The 18,407-nt window shown below is 35.7% G+C and overlaps 2 protein-coding genes across 10 annotated transcripts in view; one reads left to right on the top strand and one right to left on the bottom strand.

The window, feature by feature from the left end:
- LOC127844952 (target of rapamycin complex 2 subunit MAPKAP1-like) overlaps positions 1-18,407 on the top strand; it is a 567,740-nt gene that overhangs the window by 530,900 nt on the left and 18,433 nt on the right. The window lies entirely within an intron of this gene.
- LOC127844950 (ankyrin repeat domain-containing protein 50-like) overlaps positions 1-18,407 on the bottom strand; it is a 492,344-nt gene that overhangs the window by 411,888 nt on the left and 62,049 nt on the right. The window lies entirely within an intron of this gene.

Below are 18,407 nucleotides of genomic sequence, written 5' to 3' on the forward strand. Positions count from 1 at the left end.
TGAAATTGAAATCATAATATTGACATCGTTCCCCGGCCACAGTTGAAAACATTTCCCATTACTAGATCTACACCTGCAACTTTATTTAGGACTTTGACTTAAATATCATACTTGTTCATGTGTTTAAGAACAAAAAGGTCAGAGACATGCCTCTTTTTCTTAAAAAAAACCCTGAAGTCTGTGGGTGAGTTATAGACATTGAAATGAACAGTTTTTATTTTTTCCCCAAATATGTCTCTTTCGCGCTCGATTTTCCCCTTTTACCCAGCGTCCAGCGTCTTCCCCTTTTTCTAAAAAAAAACCCTGTTATCTGTATTTCTAATTTCTATCCGAATTAGCATCTGTCCGAAACGCTTTAAAACTAAACCAGAGTACTGAAGCCGTTTAGGTTCTTCGAAGAACAGAACCCACGAACAGGAGAGCCTTGGAAAAGAGACCATCATGGATATCATGATGGAAGCCCCACAAGACTGCACCTTTGCCTTCACGGATGGATCCTGCTTGACTAACCCAGGCCCGACCGGTGCAGGAGCAGTCCTGTATCCCCCAGGAGGTGACACAATCAGGCTGAAAAGAGCGGTCACAAAACATGGTACAATCCTGTTAGCTGAGCTGGTCGCGGTACTAATGGTTCTGGAGGAAATTCTACAACATCCCCACCCAACACCTGGTTACGCAATCCAAATCTTCAGTGACAGCCAGACAGTGGTAGGCATCTTAACCATGGGCTGGAAAAACAACGGCCATAAGAGCGTGATTGAAGAAATCAAGAAGGCATTTAGGACACTATCTGTGACCACATCAGTGCATGTCCTATGGACACCCGGCCACGCAGGTCTGCAGGGCAGACGGGGTATTCAATCCTTAATGCTAGCAACCACAGAAGACCTGATAAGCCCACTAGAATTTATCGATATCGTATCGATTTCCGAGGGGTTGTTAACTTCTAACCAATATTTCAATAAGTAATTATCATGCAAAAATAATGAAAATGCTATGTAATTAAAGCTTAATTAATAAACTTTACAATGATATAAATTTCTTTATTATTTGTTCATTGTTTGTTGATTAAGACTATTGATAATTAGTTTGCCTATTGGATGCTTTGAAGCGTCGGTATCGAGCGAGCTCCCGGCGGCGTTTTAGTAAACATGTGTGAAATCAAAGTTGAATGCGATCGTAGTTTCGTAACATATGCAAATGATTTTCATTTGACCAATCAAATAAAAGATTGTTGTTTACAATGATGTAAGCCGCTTAGTTCTACGACAAAAAATAATGAAACAATAAAGCCCTAAAGTTAGACGAAAATGGAACGAAAAGTATAGAAAATTCATAATAGCGGCATATATCGTAAAAAAATTCAATTTCTGATGGTTAAAATGGTGTATAAATTGTTAAAATTGAGTAGAAATTGACGATCGCATAGTGATTCGAGAGTGCGGGGTCATCAAGGCCACGCGGTTGAGATTTTTTTTTCCATACGACGCCATCTTGAAAAATTCCAAAATTGTTTACTCGCTGTAGTTGAATCGATAAATATATCGATTTAATTGTTCGAAACAGGTAACTATCGCTTGCAAACAAATAAAATAATGTTTTTTGTTTGATTTAAATAAGAATGCGATGTATTTAATGTAAATAAAGCATTGCATTGTTTTGTTGATTTTACGATGATGTATGTCATCGTCACAGTTTGTGACCCGTTATTGATAACATTTTGAAAACGTAAGTTTCCTAGAAAAATCGTTTTAAAACTAAAAGTTCATGTTTCAAAACGACTATTTATGTTATGTATTCGATGTATGAGTTTGTTTTATGTATCACAGTATTACTATTACCCTGTTAATCTTTCAAGAAATCTTGTTAACCCTAGTCCTTAACTTAAGCCAACTTGTTTCTTAACCCATTTATGCCTAGTGGACTCAACCATCCTTCTAAATTGGATTAATTTATTTCCAAAGTTAGGGATGTCTAGTATATTTCTTTCTATATTTAGAATATTTTTTACAGAAATTCCTTTAAGCAAACAGCGCAGACCAAGATGAGACGCCACATCGTGCAGCGTCTCATCTGGGTCTACACTGTTTGCCAATGCCTTTTTTCTAGACGCTAGGCATAAATTGGTTAACCTTGCATAAATAAGAGATTTGATTTATATTATAAACCAGAAATCAATTCATATAAGCATTATATGGCTTTTAAGTAGACAAATCATATTGTAATGGCATTTACTGTTATTATTTTATTACAATTCACACAGATATGTTTAATGTTATTTTGAAGAGCACTATGTCAGTTAAATAAAATACATCTTCATTTACAATCTAGAGCTGTATTTTTATTGTATACTGATTATGTTGGGTTGTAAATACAATAAAAATACAACATAATTATATATATATATTATATATATATTTATTTTTCATCTCAGAAACCAACTATGCAGTGTGACGGAGACATACACCCTGGTCTGTTCTGTCAAGAATACAATGTTAAGATTTCATTCATGGCTGTGCAAAGCTGAAGAGTGTCCTCCGGAACTGTCAAATGTAGACATTAAAAATGGACTTGTTTTGGAGCTTGTGCATTTTGCATCACACCAAAAGTTGAATGCATTAACCCGGGGCGCCAGAGGTTCTTCAAGAATTACATTGAACTCACTGAACTGTATAACAAATACAAAGAGTGTTTTTTCACATAAATGTGCTGTTGCATTTAAACAATAAATTCAGCTGCTACTATAGATGAATGAATTCACAGATTGACAACCCCTTATTTTTTAAGCAAGTGTTACATATATTGCACAATGAAATTCTTTATCCCCACGCTTTTTGAAAAAAAGGTGGGGATATTGTGGTGATCTCCGCCGTCCGTCCGTCCGTCTGTCCGTCCGTCTGTCCGTCCGTCCTGGCCACTATCTCCTCCTACACTAAAAGCACTAGAACCTTGAAATTTACACACATGGTAGCTATGAGCATATGTGCGACCCTGCACTATTTGGAATTTTGATCTGACCCCTGGGTCAAAAGTTATAGGGGTTGGGGTGGGGCCGCGTCAGAAATTATCACTCATTTTTTTAGGTTATTTTACATTTACTTCTTTATTTCTACACCGATTCACTTCAAATTGATACTGGACCTCACCTATGACAATACGGTCAATCTCAACCATGCATGGCCCCATTCCCAACCCTGGGGCGCCCCGCCCACATAGGCCACACCCACCAAAAATTTCCATTTACTATAATTTTTTCATTTCTACACGGATTCACTTCAAATTGATACTGAACTTTTGTTATGACATTAGGGTCAAACTCAACTATGCATGGCCCCAATCCCAACCCTGGGGCGCCCGCCCACATAGGCCACACCCACCAAAAAATTCCATTTACTATAATTGTTTCATTTCTACACGGATTCACTTCAAATTGATACTGAACTTCTCTTATGACATTAGGGTCAATCTCAACTATGCATGGCCCCATAACCAACCCTGGGGCCCCGCCCACATAGACCACACCCACCCAAAATTGCCTTTACTATAATTTCTTCATTTCTACACCGATTCACTTCAAATTGATATTGAACTTCTCTTATGACAATACAGTCAATCTCAACTATGCATGGCCCCATTACCAACCCTGGGGCGCCCCGCCCACATAGACCACACCCACCCAAAATTGCCTTTTACTATAATTTCTTCATTTCTACACCGATTCACTTCAAATTGATACTGAACCTCTCTTATGACAATACGGTCAATCTCAACTATGCATGGCCCCATTACCAACCCTGGGGCGCCCTGCCCACATATGTCACACCCACCCAAAATTGCCTTTTACTATAACTTCTTCATTTCTACACCAATTCACTTCTAATTGATGATGAACTTCTCTTATGACAATACGGTCAATCTCAGCTATGCATGGCCCCATTACCAACCCTGGGGCACACCTAGGTCAAACATTCGGCGTGGGGATACGCGTCGGCCTCTGCCATGCCATTTCTAGTTCAAGTTGTATTGCAGGGCTTACATTGTTGCAGCTGATGTTCATATCTTTATTACACTTAAGATTAATGTATCTATTATATAACATGTGTTATTGAATTATTGATATATTGTTTGAATATACCATAGCATGTTTGATTATGCAAAAAAACTGAACAAAACTATAATACATATAAAAAAAGATCTTGAATAAAGTTGGTAAACATATTTGTTGTTTCTTTGCAATTTTTTTCTGTAGTAATAAGCAATTATCTTGGTAATGAGTGGAGATACTGCATTGAAAGTTGCTGCAATGGATAGATCATGAAAAAATACATTAGACTACCAAATATTATGACATTTGAATCATAAATAAAAAAGTTATAGCAATTTAACTAAAATATTTCTTCGAAAAGGTTCCGCGAAGACATGATAGTACTGGACTAAAGTATTGGGAGAGAATTCATAAAAGCGACGCAAAGTTTAAAACTTTAAAAGCTCATAACTTTGGTTCTACTTAAGATATTCCAAAAACTCAAAAAGTTATTTAATTGTCTTTTCAATCTCTTTTAGAAAAAATAAAAAAGAACAAGATAACTTTAATTTAAAAAATATGTCTGTGGTTGCTACCTTAATGCACATCGCAACAGGGTTGGCATCAATGCGAGTGTGGAGCCTTAGAGAGTACAGAACATTACCTCCTGGAATGCTTCGTCCACGAAACACACCGGGGCGAACTCTTGAAAGCACTACACAAACTATGTGGAGTCACGGCCCTTGATATCAAGACACTACTCAACACAGACGATCACCCATACATACCAGGCTGGAGAGAGACTATTACATCTGAACTGTCCAAGTATATCAAAGCCACAGGCAGATTTATGACAAAGCAGCCTGTCAGCGATAAACCCCGATCCGACATCCACAACTAAATTTAAGAGAAAATTACCTGTGTACAATATTTACCAAGAGACTAATATATACCATGAGACACTTGTGACGAAGAGTCTGTGAATCGAGGATCTTTAAGTGAAATATTGTTATCGCTGTTGAACAGCAAATGTGATATATTTTTAGCAAATGTTACATTATAGGTTCATGTTTAGAGGTAGCAGTATATGTTTCTTTTTAAGATATCCTGTACAATTCATAGAAACATTGTATTATAAGCATTGTCATGTTTATTTAAATGTCGTGTACATGGTTTAAGGTAAATTTAAAGAGACATACCCTTAACGCTTAATTTGTCAAGTATATCTGAATTAAGTATCTACAAATTGTATTCTTTGTGTACTTGCAGTTTCTATTTAATGTGTCGCCAAAAGTCTCAATATCAAGGAAGACATTGAACTCATTATAGAAAGTTAAAGAAACTTCAGCGAACAATTAATATGGTATTGACAGACCTGCACGCTGAAGTAAACCCAATATCAAAAATGAACCAGAGTCGTAACATATTTTTGTTTCGCTATATATCAAAGAAAGTTCATTTTCTTGGATACATTTCTACATATATTGGTGAATAAATATAAATTACTGCATCAGGGCATATTTTAAGGTTCAAATATTTCAAATGCATCTTACAATAGATGAAAATAACTCATCAGCCTGAAAATCACAATTTTACCCCATTGTCACTTTGTCACATGACACATGAGTTTTTCATTTGGATACTTACAAATCGACCTTGACATTTTTTGCTGAAATTGTAAAGATTACTTTCGTTTTATGAAATCTATTACAGTCTTCGAAATTAGCTTTGAAAATTTACATACCAGTTGGCCAGTTACTTAAGACTTTTTACATGCCCAACATATTTTTTACATGCCCAAACTTTTTTAACCAAAAATAAAACAAATCACAACATTTTAACACTTACATGCACACATAGTAAAGCAGAACATTTGTTTCAATAGTAGTGAATACGATGACATCTAATCAGTCACTAGAATTAAGACGGTTGATCGTTACACCAGTGCTCTTGAAAAGAACGTTCTCTGGTGTCCTCGTACCATTTCTTGGCTTCCTTTTTCTTTAAATCATTGTCAATTTTCTACTTTGGAAGTTCTTTATCGGGCTTAGCCCCTTCAACTACCTAGGATACTGCATAGCCTGCCTCTATGGCGTCAATGACATTTGTTTACATTGACGAAAACGGAAGCATATTACTTGATTGAAATAATCGATTCAAAAGCATCTTCTCGATAAATGTCTAGAGAAACCGTCGATAAGAACAGAATGTGACCAAACTGCATCAGTAAAATCAATAAAGATGACGTGTGCAAGCAGGTGCGTGTTGTTAAACCAATCGAATTTCATTGTTTTACAACTTCCGGCAAGGTGTTTGTTCGCAAAATTGAAAAATAGATTTGCAAATATCAAGAATAATTTATGATTTATTTTATAAACTGTTAATTTGCTTCAATAATTTACATGCCAGAAGGGCCACAAATGTGATTTTTTTATGTGCCCGGCTGTAATTTTGCTCGCAACGGGCGATCGGGCCTGTGCTAATTTCCAAGACTGTTATTATTTGTGATTAACAACTTAAATCTGGTGCATTAAACGACTGATTTCAAAGTGAATCGGGTAATTTTAAATAATGTTTGCTTTGAGTTTGTATTTTACACTTTAATTTGTTTATAAAAGTAGCAAGAATAATTTAAAATACCGGGAAATGCCATTCTGAAATGAAAACACTTGAGCACATGGTATGTTACTGAATGGTTAGAGCTGGTTGTTTTGTTCAAATACAAAATTAATACATATACATGTAAACGTTGTGTCGGCGTTGAGCTTAACATGACTTGACCGTATATCATGTACATGTAATTAATCCTGTATTTGTCTAATGTCACAGACAACATAACACAGAAAAATAAATTGTCTGGTATTTGATGTTAACATTGAACTACTTTAAAGTGTTAATTAACCTATGTTTTAAATGCAGAACATTCAACTGCGCAGTACTTTATGGTCACTACTTGGTTAGTTTGTCTTTCTTGTAAATCGGCTGTTTGGAGTCAGCAGGGGCTGTCAATACACGTAAGTGTATGCGGATAGTCAATCTTGTGACAAGTGTCGTATATTTGCTTTGTGAAAAATCTACCTGAATTATATAGTGCGTCAAGTTAAGATTAAAGTTATATAATAACCTGAGCGACTACGTGTATCGTTCAGTTAGATTGGCATGTCTTCATTTATGTGACGATTATTAATTTATTTATTTTCTTCTTTTCTATTTTATTAAAACGGGTACAATATACATAAATTATGTCAGTATATATATAATTGACATAACGTGACATTGACTATTATTAACCAGGTTTTCAGAAGATTTTTTTTTTACTGGTTATTAGATTGGAGAATTCGAGCGGGCGGAACAAGCTTGTCCACTCTCTAATTCAAATAGTTTTAATCTGATCTTTACCAAACTTGGTCAAAAGTTGTGTCTAGACAATATCTAAGTTCGAATATGGGTCATGCCGGGTTAAAAACTAGGTCACGGGGTCACTTAGTGCGTTTTATACATTGAGCATGTTGTCCTCTCTCTAATTCAAATAGTTTTCATCCGATCTTAACGAAACTTGGTTCAAAGTTGTATCTAGACAATATCTAGGTCAAGTTCGAATATGTGTCATGCTGGGTTAAAAACTATGTCAAGGGGTCACTTAGTTCGTTTTAAACATTGAGCATGTTGTCCGCTCTCTTATTCAAATATTTTTCATCCGATCTTTTGGAAACTTGGTCAGAAGTTGTATCTAGACAATATCTAGGTCAAGTACGAATATTGGTTATGCCAGGTTAAAAATTAGGTCACGGGGTCACTTAGTGCGTTTTAAACATTGAACATGTTGTCCGATCTCATATTCAAATAGTTTTCATCTGTTCTTTACGAAACTTTGTCAGAAGTTGTATCTGGACAATATCTAGGTCAAGTACATAGTCAGGCCAAGTCAGAAACTAGGTCACGGGGTCAAAAAAAAGATTGATTTTGAAACAGGGGGGGGGGGGTAATTGTGATTAACAATCAGTAGCAATGCACATTTTGAGTTGCAGCTGTCTGCCTGCCCTTGATCAGACTTTTTTTTATTGAAACCTGATTTTGTGACAGTTTTGTTTTTTGTTTACTGTATAAAATGTATATATATAAATATATATGTATATACAGTTATTTTTTTTACCTGTGAGTCCTGTGTCGTGGACTCACAAAATCCTCTGGGGATGCAAAGTTTCGAATTATGTGAGTCCCAAAAATGAATTGAAACTTAAAAAAAAAGTAATATATATATATATATATATATATATATATATATATATATATATATATATATATATATATATATATATATATATATATATATATATAGTTTAATATTTGGACTCGTTCTTTCAATTCGGGGACTCATAGATTTGCAAATTATCGAGTCCCGGGACTAGGTTGCGAAAATTTGTAAAAATATCACTGTATATATGTATATGTTTATGTATTAATGTATTATCTTCATATATATATATTTTCTTAACCAGATAATTTAATATTATAAAATACTTGATTTGTACAACTTGTTTATATTTTTTGCCGTATTACAATTATATTATCTGATTAACTTCATGTATATATATACGCATGTTATGTGCACATGTTTGGGTACATGTATATATATATATATATATATATATATATATATATATATATATATATATATATATATATATATATATATATATATATGAAGTTAATTAGATAATATAACACTTTGTACAAATTAAGTATTTTATAATATTAATATTATTATAACATATTTAAATGTCCGTTTTAAAATCGTATTAAAAAAAAAACAAAAAATGCAAAATATTGTTTTTAAAGACATACATGTATTTTGTTTTCCGTGTCCTGTTAGGTGTCGGACGCCACATTTGGCCAGAAGGACTCGGACGGAGAAGAGGAAGGGGGCGACCCCTCGAGTTAAAACTGCGATCACTCATCCCGGTACGGTATAAACCATTGATTTTGACCTTTGTTTTAGTGAATCCATGGCTATTGAATGTGTCATCTGTCATTGTATAGTGACGTTATAAACAATTACGCAAATGTTTGTTAGCTTAATGGGATGCAAAAAACATTGTTATAAACTCTTTCAGTCTTTTCCATTAAAATGATTTTACTCTGCTTCACTTCATCATAAATGTCTATTGGTTTTTAGCTCACCTAAGCACAACGTGCTCATGGTGAGCTATTGTGATCGCCTTTTGTCCGTCGTGCGTTGCTTTGCGTCAACATTTACCTTGTTAACACACTAGAGGCCACATTTATTGTCCAATCTTCATGAAACTTACTCAGAACATGTGTCCCAATGATATCTTGGACGAGTTCGAAAATGGTTCTGGTTGGTTGAAAAACATGGCCGCCAGGGGGTGTGGCAGTTTTCCTTATATGGCTATAGGAAAACCTTGTTAACACTCTAGAAGTCACATTTTTAGTCCAATCTTCATGAAACTTTGTCAGAACATGTGTCCCAATAATATCTTGGACGAGTTCGAAAATGGTTCTGGTTGATTGAAAAACATGGCCGCCAGGGGGCGTGGCAGTTTTCCTTATATGGCTATAGTAAAACCTTGTTAACACTGTAGAAGTCCCATTTTAAGTCCAATCTTCATGAAACTTTGTCAAAACATGTGTCCCAATAATATCTTGGACATGTTCGAAAATTGTTCCAGTTGAATGAAAAACATGGTCACCATGGGGCAGGGCAGTTTTCCTTATATGGCTTTACTGTTTGGTAAAACCTTGTTAACACTCTAGAAGTCACATTTGTGGTCCAATGCTCATGAAACTTGATACGAATATTTGAACTAATAATATCTAGGCTGAGTTCGAAAATGGTTGAGATGCGTTAAAAAACATGGACGCAAGGGGGCGTGGCATTTTTTAGCTCACCTGAGCGATAGCTCGGGGTGAGCTATTGTGATCACTCAGCGTCCGGCGTCCGTCCGTCCGTCTGTCTGTAAACAATTTGTAAACATCTTCTTCTACTAAACCATTGAGCCAATTTCAACTAAATTTCATGTGGAGCATCCCTAGGTCATGGGACAAAAGAATTGTAAAAAAAAAAATGATCACATAACCAAGATGGCCGCCATGACCATATATGGTAAAAACCTTAAAAAATCTTCTTGTCAGAAACCGCTTATCAGATTTTCAAAAATTTTCACAGGGATGACCTTTGAGGGCTCCCCTGAAAAGTTGTTCAAAGAAATTTGATTCGTCAAAAAACATGGCCGCAGGAGCTCGTTGAACTTTGCATGTTTATTCGTTTTTGCCTATTTTGTGAAAACTTTCAAAAATCTTCCACATTTTTTGTCCGATCCTTTCCAAATTTGCACAGTGTCTTTATATCAATGAGGACACGAACCCTACAAAAAATTAGCATTATTGGTCCATGAAGTACAGAATTACCTCCCCTTGAATTGAGAAAATGGTGTTTATGCAATAAAGTCCAAATTTTTCATCCAATTCTTTCCAAACTTGTAAGGATTTAGCATGGTTCAAACAAGGGAAACAACTACGGTTTATGCATGTTCTTTTTATTACAGATTTGCCTCCCTTTAATTCATTCAAAATCTCATTTACAGCAGAGATTCCAAATCTGACCTGTAAATAGACCGTTCCATAATCGATAAATTGACCGCCGCCATATTGTCAGTCACATGACTGTCCGCCATTACACTGCTGCTAACTGGTGCGAGACTGCGATTCCAAAAGCCAAAAACGTAGAGAATACCCGCTTAACCATTGTCGGATAAATAAATTACTTAATGAATTAATGTGAGGCGATTATCACATTTTTGTTGTTTAAATGATTGTTTGAAGTTGAGATTGATTGTTACAAATAAAATGTTTAAAATGCTTTCGTGTATTTGTTTTTTTATATATCTGTAATCAAGTGGTAATCATCGGCGAAAATTTGCCGGTTCAGTCGCTCATACTTTGTCTTAGACTTGTTACTTTTAACGTTTCACAAACAATTCACGCATGTATTGTTGTGTTGATTTTAATAGCCGCAACATCAAGCAATTTATATTTTAATTAATACTTATTAAAGATTCTCGCGCAATTAATTACCGCTAATTGTTTGTAATTGGTCTCATGTGGTAAAAATCTACATTCCAAAATCATAACATATTATATTAAGTATGATATTTTTGATACGCCTTCCTTTATTTTTCTTGTTCTAACTGATATCAAAGATAAAAAATTGTGGTTTGGATTTATATTTAATTATGGAATTTTGTCACGTTAAAAAACGAGCTTTTTATTATGAGAGAGTGATATTGATCTTGACGATCTTTTATGTGATTATTCGGAAGATGAAGAGAATGTGATCTATGTGATATATCTATATTTTCATCTGTGAATCATTTAACAGCTATAAAGCTAAAAAATACTAAAAAATGTATTTTATAGGTCTTTGAAGTAACGCAAAACATATGGATAACGACACCAAATGTTTAGTCAATTAATCCACACAAAAAAACTCCGAAAAAAACACCTAAATAATATTTCAAAAATATATTATTAAGCGCCAAACGAATTTATTAATACATTTATTTGCAACTTTAAAAACGCGGCATAAGCATCAAATTAAAGATTATCTGAAGACTGAAAGGCCGACAATTTGACACAACAAAGAGCTCTATGCATAAGCCGTAATATTTTTTGCAGAAAAGCTTCAATAAATTACAATAGTAATACATCTAATTATAAAAATATAATTATGAATGGCATGAGTACATTAGTGTGATAAACACGTGAGTAATAGAAAGTATAAGGGGTGCATTGAAAATAAACGTACTACAAAGCCGAAGTGCATGACAGTATTAACATGTAATTTTAATTTGATGGGTTTTGTACAGAGAATGACGCTATTGAGGAATATAAACATACAACTGAAAAACACAACTTTACATGATGCAATTTGAACTGTGTATTCATGTATATTGAAAACTCGTTACTAGTGAGTATGAGTGGCAAATATCTAACATTTTAACACACATATATCTATATTAATATTTTTTTAAAACAATATTTACCCCCGTTCGTGTCAAATGTAATTTCTTGTTTTATGATGTCGTTCGTGCATTGCCGTAACATTAAATCTTCATACGAAATGATGTAGTTTTAATTAACCGATACCCGCTAAATACGTTAAATGTTATGTTTTTAGGTAAATTTTATAATTATCAAATACTTTTTTTCATAAATTAAACCAGGGATTAAACGGGCTAGTATCTTTACGGTGTACAATTTTTGATATTCTATATTGGACATAACTTTTAATTTGTACAATATGTAACATATCTAATGAACGCAACTGTTAAGTATGTCGGAGGTAAAATATTAAACCAAATGACTGCTTAATACTACCAGAAAGAGAAGACATGGTGGCATCATCAATTGTGTTTAATGACCAGACTGTCATCTGCCACCCAGTGTGGTTTATGACACCCCGGGATGACGCCATGTTGTTAGTTAAGTCTGGATAATATCTGATCAAAACGAGATAATCGGATTATGCAGAACAAACGGGCAATTCAACACTGGAATGCAAAGGATTACGCGATTTTAAGATTGATGCATATAATCAAATGATAAATATTGCATTAAGTTTAATTAAATGGTTTTTTTTTAATGTGTTAACGTGTTTATTTTCCTAGACAAATACCTAAAAAATGCACGTTTTTCAAACATTTTTCTGTTATAACACTAACTTAACATCTCCTCTAGCAGAAAAACTTTATTTCATACAATTTGCATGACAAACAAACAAGTTTTACAAAAAGAAAGAAATTCACCCGTTGAATAATCGGTGCTCTCTTATATATGTTACCGGTTGTTTGGCGAGTATTCAGGGGAGATAATTGGGTAATTACTAAATTATGGAACGGTCTATAAATGAGCCCCATATTTACTGCCAGTGCTAGGTTACCTTTTCCCATTTGATCATTCTTAAGTATTGGTCTTGTAATGCTGCTACTGCTTCTGCTACTGCTACTACTACTACTACTACTACTACTACTACTACTACTACTACTACTACTACTACTTCTACTACTACTACTACTACTACTACTACTACTACTACTACTACTACTACTACTACTACTACTACTACTACTACTACTACTACTACTAGTACCACCACTACCACCACTACCACCACCACCACCACCACCATGTCTACTATTACTACTTCTACTACTACTGCCACTACTACTACTACTTTTACCACTACTACTACTACTACTACTACTACTACCACTACTACTACTACTACTACTACTACTACTTCTACTACTACTACTACTACTACTACTACTACTTCTACTACTATTACTACTACTACTACTTCTACTACTACTACTACTACTACTACTACTACTACTACTACTACTACTACTACTACTACTACTACTACACCACCACCACCACCACCACCATTCACAACCATCACCACCACCACCATTCACAGTGACAAAAAACGTATTCACACAATGGCTGCTACTACAACTTATAGCCCATATAGGGGGGCATGCATGTTTTACACGGTGAGCTTATGTGATCGTGTGATGTCCAGCTTCCGTTGTGCTTGCCTGCGTGTGTCCGTGCGTCCGTCCGTCAACAATTTGTTTGTGTAGACAGTAGAGGTCACAGTTTGCATCCAATCTTGATGAAATTTGTTCAAAATGTTTATCTTGATGAAATCCGGTTTGGGATTGTATTTGGGTCATCTGGGGTCAAAAACAAGGTCACTAGGTCAAATAATAGAACAACCTTCTGTAGACTATAGAGGTCACAGTTTTCATCCAATCTTTATGAAATTCGGTCAGAATGTTTATCTTGATGAAATCTGGGTTGGGATTTTATTTGGGTCATCTGGGGTCAAAAACTAGGTCACTAGGTCAAATAATAGAAAAACCTTGTGTAGACATTAGAGATCACAGTTTTCATCCAACCTTTATGAAATTTGGTCAGAATTCTTGATGAAATCTGGGTGGGATTGTATTTGGGTCATCTGGGGTAAAAATCTAGGTCAAATAAATAGAAAAACCTTGTGTTGACAATAGAGGTCACTGTTTTCATCCAATATTTATGAACTGTGGTCAGACTGTTTATCTTGATGAAATCTGGATTGGGATTGTATTTGGGTCATCTAGAGTCAGGAACTAGGTCACTAGGTCAAATCATAGAAAAACATTGTGTAGACAATAGAGGTGATAGTTTTCATCTGATCTTAATGAGTCAGGTGAGCGATTCAGGGCCATCATGGCCCTCTTGTCCTTATATGGCTATGAAGTCAAACTTTGTTAACACTCTAGAAGTCACATTTATTATCCATTCTTTATGAAACTTGATCAGAACATTCGTTCTAACAATAGCTCGGGTGAGTTTGAAAATGGTTATGGTTCGTTGAAAAACATGGCCGCCAGGGGGGGGGCAGTTGTCCTTATATGGCTTAATAAGTGAAAACTTGTTGACACTATATTAGCCACATTTATTGGCCAATCTTCATGAAACTTGGCAGAGATTGAAACTGGGTCATATGAGCTCAAAAACTAGGTCACAAGGTCAAATAAACATGTTAAAAGTCACTTTTTTGGGTCCAAAATAATCTTCATGAATCAGCTTGCATTTTTTCAGAATAGTCTACGGTAGTTCTTTTGGCTTTCAGGTGAGCGCCTTAGGGTTGATCGCCCTCTTGTTTATCTTGAGTTTCTACCATTAGTCAATAAAGTTTATCTATTCAAGCTAGGTAATCTGTGTGCAGTAATAGCCTTAACTATCATACATGTGTATTATTGAGAATAAATATAACTATTACCGGATTGATGTTGACTGCTAAATAATGAGATTTTACCCTTAATGCATAATACTGTATTACGGTTTATCAACACATAATTAAAATAGATGTTATCGTACCTTAACAAACTATAATGTATGGTAAATTTCTCTCAATTTTCCGTGGACACAGACCCGTTATCATATAAAATACTCCTTATTATGCCCCCTTTCGAAGAAGAGGGGGTATATTGCTTTGCACATGTCGGTCCATCAGTCTGTTGGTCTGTCCACCAGATGGTTTCCGCATGATAACTCAAGAACGCATAGGCCTAGGATCATGAAACTTCATAGGTACATTGATCATGACTGGCAGATGACCCCTATAGATTTTGAGGTCACTAGGTCACAGGTCAAGGTCACGGTGACTGGAAATAGGAAAATGGTTCCCGGATGATAACTCAGGAACGCTTACGCCTGGGATCATGAAACTTTATAGGGGCATTGGTCATTACCGGCAGATGACCCCTATTGATTTTGAGGTCACTAGGTCAAAGGTCACAGGTCAAGGTCACAGTGACTGGAAATAGGAAAATGGTTTCCGGATGATAACTCAAGAACGCTTATGCCTGGGATCAACTTCATAGGGAAATTGGTAATGACCGGCAGATGACCCCTTTTGATTTTCAGGTCACAAGGTCAAAGGTCAAGGTCACAGTGACTTAGAGCAGTAAAATGGTTAACTGGAAATAGGAAAATGGTTTCCGCATAATAACATAAAAAAAACTTTACACCTGGGATCATGAAACTTCATAGGGACATTGGTCATAACTGGGAGATGACCCCTATTGATTTTGAGGTCACAGTGACTGGAAATAGGTAAATGGTTTCCGGATGATAACTCAAGAACGCTTACGCCTGGGATCATGAAACTTCATAGGGACATTGGTAATGACCGGCACATGACCCCTATTGATTTTCAGGTCACAAGGTCAAAGGTCAAGGTCACAGTGACCTAAGTGTAAAATGGTTTCCGGATGATAACTCAAGAACGCTTAGGCCTGGGATCATGAAACTTCAATGGGACATTGGTCATGACCGGCAGGTGACCCCTATTGATTTTCAGGTCACTAGGTCAAAGGTCAAGGTCACGGTGACTCAACACAGTAAAATGGTTTCCGTACACCACCACCATCGCCGCCGCCACCACCACCACCACCTCCACCACCACCGTGACAACGTTCACAGTGACAAAAAATGTATTCACACAATGGCTGCCACTACAACTGACAGCCCATATGGGGGCATGCATGTTTTACAAACAGCCCTTGTTTAGAAATTTCAATGCATTTTTGGGACTCGCATATTTCGAAACTTTGCATCCTCAGAGTTTTTTAGTGAGTCTAGGACGCGGGATCCCAGGTAACAAAATCACTGGGTATCACTTATTTTCACATTACATATGCAATTGAACATAATTATGTAATACTTCTAATAAAATGGCATTAATACTCTACCTTTTGTAAGACATTTATAATGATGACAACATTCACATGTTAATACTTTATTTTTTATTTAACCTTGTGTAGGAGTATGTGAACCGATTGTTAGCAGCAAATGCGCTGGAAAGAATGCTTTTGTGAATTGCCAAAATATAGGAGAATTTGTGTGCCCTGATATACAGAGAAATGGTTTGTATTTTAATCTTAAAATACGAACAATATAATTATGAAACAAAACTGCTCACACTCTCTTTTGGCAGTCAAGCTGAAACGAATCAAAGTCTTTCTCTTTATCTGCATAGTCATCAATAGAATGACAAATGATTATGAGATTGCACAGAGAATAAGTTTGTCTAACAGAATTGCATGTGATACCATTGTTTGCCCGATGATCTCGCAGGTTCTTTGTATCTCCAGTTTATCCCAATAAACGGTATTATTTCATGACTAGTTTCAGTACTTGGGAATTTGGTTTTCCCGCGATACTTACCTATTACAGATTCCTGATTACATTATCGTATGTCTGCATGTTAAAAAACATGCATACGCCTTTAACTTATTTTTATGTCCCCGGAGGTGGGCAAATAGTGATTGCACTGTCCGTCTGTCTGTCCGTCTGAAATTCCGTCACACTTTGCGTTTAGGTTTCAAAAAATGTGGAAAAATACTTTGCGTTTAGGTTAACAAAAATGTGGAAAAGGGTGGCATATGTCATCCTATGGTGACAGTTCTTGTTTGTTAAAGTTTTGTATGTGGATATCTTTTTCCCGTCTTATAATAAGCTCAATACAAACTATGGTTCAATCAACGCAAAAGTCGGGACTCCATCTGATAGTAAATCCGCCTTATAATCAAGTAATTAGGTCTCAGAAATAAACTTTTCCACTCTCTCCAAACCGCTGCAAAGGTATTGAATCATAACAAGCATATCTCTGTTCTATATTCTGTTTTCCAACCGCTGCAAAGGTATTGACTCGTAACAAACATATCTCTGTTCTATATTCTGTTTCCCAACGGCTGCAAAGGTATTGACTCGTTACAAACATATCTCCATTCTATATTCTGTTTCCCAACCGCTGCAAAGGTATTGACTCGTAACAAGCATATCTCTGTTCTATATTCTGTTTCCCAACCACTGCAAAGGTATTGACTCGTAACAAACATATCTCCATTCTATATTCTGTTTCCCAACCACTGCAAAGGTATTGACTCGTAACAAACATATCTCTGTTCTATATTCTGTTTCCCAACCACTGCAAAGGTATTGACTTGTAACAAACATATCTCTGTTCTATATTCTGTTTCCCAACCACTGCAAAGGTATTGACTCGTAACAAACATATCTCTGTTCTATATTCTGTTTCCCAACCACTGCAAAGGTATTGACTTGTAACAAGCATATCTCTGTTCTATATTCTGTTTCCCAACGGCTGCAAAGGTATTGACTCGTAACAAACATATCTCCATTCTATATTCTGTTTCCCAACCGCTGCAAAGGTATTGACTCGTAACAAGCATATCTCTGTTCTATATTCTGTTTCCCAACCACTGCAAAGGTATTGACTCGTAACAAACATATCTCTGTTCTATATTCTGTTTCCCAACCACTGCAAAGGTATTGACTTGTAACAAGCATATCTCCATTCTATATTCTGTTTCCCAACCGCTGCAAAGGTATTGACTTGTAACAAACATATCTCCATTCTATATTCTGTTTCCCAACGGCTGCAAAGGTATTGACTCGTAACAAGCATATCTCTGTTCTATATTCTGTTTCCCAACCACTGCAAAGGTATTGACTCGTAACAAACATATCTCCGTTCTATATTCTGTTTCCCAACAGCTGCAAAGGTATTGACTCGTAACAAACATATCTCTGTTCTATATTCTGTTTCCCAACGGCTGCAAAGGTATTGACTCGTAACAAACATATCTCTGTTCTATATTCTGTTTCCCAACCACTGCAAAGGTATTGACTCGTAACAAACATATCTCCGTTCTATATTCTGTTTCCCAACTTGCCATTATTAACCCAGTCTTCATTGTATATACAAAAATTTAAACTATTCGAA

The sequence above is a fragment of the Dreissena polymorpha genome, chromosome 9 (genome assembly GCF_020536995.1).
Source record: "Dreissena polymorpha isolate Duluth1 chromosome 9, UMN_Dpol_1.0, whole genome shotgun sequence".
Classification (NCBI taxonomy): domain Eukaryota; kingdom Metazoa; phylum Mollusca; class Bivalvia; order Myida; family Dreissenidae; genus Dreissena; species Dreissena polymorpha.